Here is a 6,179-nt window from a genome sequence, read left to right as displayed (position 1 = left end):
GGTACAACCACTCCGCGTCTCACCTACGGCATGCTCGACACTCCCAAAAAAGTTTCTTATCCAGGAAAAACATCTCATCCCCTCCTTTGAAAGAATAATAGCAAGTCGACTTGGATACTTCAGGAGCCGAAACCCTCCTTTTCGGTTCCTTTCATCCTTGAGCTCCTGACGTTTTCTCTTACACGGTTCCTGCTTTCCAACAGGACTCCGTCTTTCACACTGTGAGCAGCCAAGAGGATTAGAAGAAAACATCCCCACCATGCGCCTCTAAAACACATTCCAGCTCGTACCGACTAGACTAAAGGAATTCAAGGGAATTAGAGATGTTTAAAGGAGAGATACCTTTTTGTGTAACTCATTGCCTATGGACGCTTCCAAAAAAAACCAAAAGAAAGAGAAAAAAAATGAAGAACACCACAATCTTGATCTGTGGGCAACCTTCTGCACCTGTCAAGGACTCTAATCCTCGTACCCAACACTGAAAAAATAGTAGTAGGTCTAGGTAGATGGTTTGGATTCTTTGGAACTTTCATAAATGATAAATCACAGCACTATTGTGGGTACATTCAAGCGGAAAACTATTCCATGCCAACTTATATTCATAGTAGCCTTTGCACCGGCCAAGAGAGAGAGGCATTTTCGGGTTTCGGGGCTGCACTAGATTTTATGCAACAAAAGCCTTTGCCCATGGGCAAATAATTAGAATTTCTGCTTAACTTCTATACAACAAATGAGTTCCAAAAGAATATCAAGTGGGGCAAAAAATTTGTTCAGACCGAGTAGGGACTCTAATACATAAGTGGAAATCACAATCCACAGATTCCAATTGAGAACATATGACAGTTGAATGGAAAACATACTTGCTATCGAAGTACTTTCTTCTTGGGTTCAAGTACCGGAGGATCGATGTCGATGCCCATGTTAGCTGCAGTACCTGCTACAATTCTCATGGCAGATTCAATATTTTTACAGTTCAAGTCTGGCAGCTTTTCCGTTGCTATTGCACGTAGTTGCTCAACGTTATCTTCCCCACCTTTTCTAGCTTTGGTTCTTTTGAACCTTTCTCAACTCCTAAGCATCACAAATGGGATGATCAATTCAGCAGGCTACTGAAAATAAGCAAGGTTGGCAGAAAAAGATAGGCAATATAAATCTATTATCATGGAACAAGTTTGTTTTTCTACATGCACAAAATATTCCATGACGGTGCCCAATCTGCCATCTGTGTTGGCTGTCTGAAGAAATTTTATTTTATCACCTGGTTACGGCATGGACCAATGGAAAAGTGCCATGTATGGGTAGTGCCATATATGGATTGGGAGACGTATATGGGAGCAACTTAGAATGACAAATTCGGACCCATTTGTTTGGAGGACAACATTGTCCATCACACGTATGCATGCATTCATACAGACAAACCAGGGTGTATGCACAAAATTTGACACAACTATCAACTTTACTAAAAAACTAGATACAATTCAGTAAAAAATTAGCCATAATATTCTATTTTACATATTAATGACCATCCAAACTAACATTAAAGATACATAACATATGCAATCACCACATCAATTAAAGACTGAACCACAAAATTGCAGTTGACTGCCAACCATGTCAAACATCGTCTATAAAGCTGTCACCTTGTGATGATCATATTTTCACGAAGCATGTCATATTTCTTTCCCCACTTCCAGTTTTATGTCTTAAGCAGCACATATGGTAAAGGTCAACTACGTGAGATGGTGGCATAGATGATAAAAGCACATGATACTCATTTTGTTCAAGACATGTCAATAGTCTATGAGACAGCAGCGAAAATTGGTGGATTGAAAAAGCACATGATACTCATTTTGTTCAAGACATGTCAATAGTCTATGAGACAGCAGCGAAAATTGGTGGATTGAAAAAAGAAATATGTGTAACCTTTTTTGGCACTTCATTAATGAATGGCCAAAAAAGGGGGAAACCATACAATTGACATGAGATGATAGATTTGGATTAAGCTTGCATACCTCTCCATATGAGAGTGCATCCAAAGTGGCAATTTGGCATATCACAAAACTCATATTGTCATCACATGCGATGCTTCAAGGCCAACCTCGACACTCTCATCTTTGTTACACTTGTGTTTACAAGTCCACCCAAATCTCTATGATATTCAACAATCACATCCACACGCATATCTCAACTTATCAACTTTTATATTAGTAGATACACTTCATTTTTCTTAGAGCTGAGAACGTGAAAAAGTGGGAGTGATTGGGGATCCATTGCAGGAAACAATAAGTATTATATTTGCTCTTAGTTTGAATTGCAGAGGAGTGTGGCTGATAACAGCTTGAATATTTTGATCCTGCAATGGATGCCTTTAGAATTTATCAAGCCATCCTTTTGTGGATGGAATCAAGATAATGCTGCACCTTCCCCTGGCACAAAAGTGACAATTTATGATATCTAATTATCCTTTTTAAACTTGTATTATCTATATAGGGACATAACTAAAGGATCTTTGGAATTAACTATTTCTTTTTTTTAAAGTTATGCCACAGTTTTATGTTTTTAAGGAAAATGAACCCAAACTGACCCCAACTTCGGTTCCAGCCAGTTTTGGTGGTTTCGATCCGTTTTAACTGAAACTAACCGAATTAACTATTGACGCTTTTTTAAAGCTCTATTTTGATGTTTGCTATCTTTTTTTTTTTTGTTTTTTTTTTTGTCCTCTGTTTGTTTATTAAGTATATAAGCTATTTAGCATCAATTTTCAATGTATTTTCTTTTTGCTTCTTGAATAAAAAGAGACATAATAATATAATTCTTGATGGTCAAGGTTTCTAATATCCTTTATCATTGTATTTTACAAAGATTATCATAAATAACAAGAAACAAACCATTTCACAAAAAAAAAAAATTTCACATACAATAAATTGAACATTTTATAACTACTGGGATTCGCAGCAAGCTACCTCATATTGTCATCATCTTTATCAATACTCCCACTTAGATCCTGATAATGATGATGATGGCTGTTATCAATTGTGTAACTTACCTTACAATAGTATGCCGTATTGAATAGGCAAAACTAATTATTTTATAATCATGCACTTATCTTGTTAGTTTACACTTGATAGACTGATACTTATATTTTACATCGAGATGAGTACACTTATGTGATATATTTAATCCACTAAGATTGAATATAGCTTAGTTTCAACTTGAAACTACCCAATTATATAAATTATGATCTTAGATAACTTAAAAAATGCAGTCAAGTCAAAGGAAATACTTAAGTATAATTTAAACTCAGCCAAAGTTATGAACTAGATAATTTTAAACACAGTCGAATGATGGAAAATAAGTTGGTTTTTTCCCCCTTATTTTTTAGTTTTCTAGACTATTTCCTAACTATTTTGACCAGAACTCGATGTGAAACTGCTGAAACCACTAACATTGCTGAACTAGAAAACAAGTTTCTTATTCTCAACATTATATATATATATATATATATATATAACTTGCTATGGTTGTCCGCTTGGTAGTTGCATAAATGTGGCACTTGTTAAACATAAAAATGTGAGAAAAATGTCAAAGCCATCTTCTTTTGTCATGATACAAGATGGTTATATAAAAAATGCTTCCTATTGGAGTAATTATGAGATGTATGCAACATGAATATGACTATAAATCAGTAAAATCTTTTCTACTCTCAGTCTGGTCAAAATTCTTTATGTCGTGTATTCACTGATTGTATGGATCCATCTAAATAATTTGGATGCCATTTCTCTGAAAAGCTTGTAGCATCTCAAGGTTTTATGTGATGGAATAAACTGGTAGTAATGTGTTCAGATACACTAAAATTACCTTAATGCATTATTCATGCCCTTTTAACTTCATAAAAATAGCATTGGTTATGTCAAAGTGAAGGTGCTTTTTTTTTGTGCTAATCAAGGAAATGTAAAATGGACTTTTAGAGGATGAGCAGCATCTACATTTTAAAAATACAAAACTGCAGAAAAAGTAGGATCCTAAAAGATTTCCAATATTTTAGAATCCATGAGGTTCGTTCGACCATCATGAGAAGAACCAATCTCATGCAACTAACCTCATGAAGCATAGATTGTAAACATGAAACAGCAGATTGTTCACAGGGTCAGAAAGAAATTCATTGTTGAAGTATGAAACTGTCAATTTAAGTCAAACATTTCTTCATACTTAGGGAAAATAAACTGCTTAATAAAGTTCACCATATATGTACATTTTTTATTAGAATTAAACAGTAAATAATTACAGGCACAGATGGCCACAGAGTACAATCGGCTAAATGGTTCATAAAAGTTCTCAAGAAACGCAATCATCAATTCTATCTAAATCGATGGCGAATATTTTAATTCAGTAGCTGCTACAAGTAGTCTAATATGATAAAAAAATTAAACTTTAGAATTTAGTAAAAAGAAGCACTGCATTATCAAATACTTTGAAAATACTAACAGAAGGGAGCATACCTGCAGCCTTGAGAAGCAAAACCGAAGCAGGAGGGGTTTTCAAAATGAAAGTAAAGCTCTTATCCTATTCAAACAGAGAAGAAACGTATCATATATACAATCATGTCACTTTTCGAGATAAAATTGTCCACCAAAGTATTACAATAAGCATTCGTTTTCGGAAATCGATCCCCAGAATCGCCTAAAATGGTCCACAAAAGTACTACAGTAAGCATTCGTTTTCAGAAATCAATCTCCAGAATCGCACTAAAATGGCGAAGAAGAAGGGGAAGATTGCATGCAGAAGAGAAATAAGTTAACGAGAACCAAACAAAGAAGTAATTAGATGGCTCACATCATAGACCGTGATTTCCACGGGAATCACATAGCCGGCCTTATCGCGGTCTTGGCATTGTACTCCTTGCAGAAGGCCATGATGTTGACGCCCTTGGACCCCAGTGCAGGGCCCACCGGCGGGCCGGAGTTGCTTTCCCCGCCTCTAGAGCAAGCTTGATAAGACCCACCACTGCAGCAGCCACAGCATGGAAAAAAAAAAAAAAAAAAATTGCAATTCGAAGAGGGTAATCAAAGGGAAGTACAAAGAAAGGAAAATTACGGGTCTGGAGATCTACCCTTTTTGGGTTTCCCTGAGGACTTGGGTGGGGCCAAGGCTTTTACGGCGAGAGGCCTCGGAGTGCGAAGAAGAGAGGGTCCGCCGCGGAGAAGTGGACGGAAGGAAGAGGAGAAGGAAGGGAGGAAAGTGGAGGAGAGGTGGGGTTTGCAGACGGACGGCGAGGGACGCAGGGGAGTGAGAGAGAGCTCGACATGGCGGTCGCCATGTGTGGAGGGAGGAAGGACGGTGAGAGGACTGGATAAACCTGGGAGATGGATTCGTCTGCTATCTAAGCTTGGATGCGGGATTTGGGTTTGGATTTGGGTCAAAATCCTCAACATTGCCCGACCCGTTTGATTATTGGATTGAAAGAAAGGAGATATTGTATCTCCCTCCCTACCCCGCTTCGTTTGTTCATTCGTTTGATGATGCAATAGTTTATTCTGAGGACCGGTCCTCCCAAACAACCTCCCCGGAATGATTGGCTATATAAAATGCCACTAAATCCGTAGCACCATTCACCCTTGGTTTCGCTTGAAATCCTAAGTTCCTGGTAATCTTTGAAATATCCAACAATGGTTGGCGGGCATCTATGGCAGCTCGATGCTTCAATGATCACGTTATTCTTGAATCATCTTCTAAGATAACACTATAAGTTTGTAGGATAATAAGAGAGTGTTTGGTTGGAAAGAGTGAAGTTTGGAATCGAAATTGATGACTCTCATTCTAACCGTTTGGTTGGAAAGAGTCCTATTCGATTCCTGAGTGGAATAGAAATGGGTCAATTATATAGAATTCAATCTCTATTCTCCTCTATGGATTCAATTTTTCATTCTAATTCCGATTCTGATTCTGATCACGAACCAAACGCTTCGGGAGATTGGGCCATTTCGATTCCAAAAAATTTTTATTTTTATTTTCATTTTGATTTCGGTTACGAATCAAATACCCCTAATAGTATACGAAGTCTCTCTCACTAAAAATGAAAAGAAAAGAAAGAGAAAAAGAGTGAAAATTTATAGTGAAGGAGAAAAAAAGTGAGATAAACCATAATGTTAGCCTATGAACCACAATATTTTTATCATGGT

General features: G+C 37.1%; 1 pseudogene; it reads right to left on the bottom strand.

Moving 5' to 3' along the window:
• Nucleotides 1-662: 662 nt before the first annotated feature.
• LOC140857210 (uncharacterized) lies at nucleotides 663-5,332 on the bottom strand (annotated as a pseudogene).
• Nucleotides 5,333-6,179: the final 847 nt, after the last annotated feature.

Source organism: Elaeis guineensis, chromosome 4 (assembly GCF_000442705.2).
Source record: "Elaeis guineensis isolate ETL-2024a chromosome 4, EG11, whole genome shotgun sequence".
Taxonomy (NCBI): domain Eukaryota; kingdom Viridiplantae; phylum Streptophyta; class Magnoliopsida; order Arecales; family Arecaceae; genus Elaeis; species Elaeis guineensis.
This window is presented reverse-complemented; position numbering and strand designations above follow the sequence as displayed.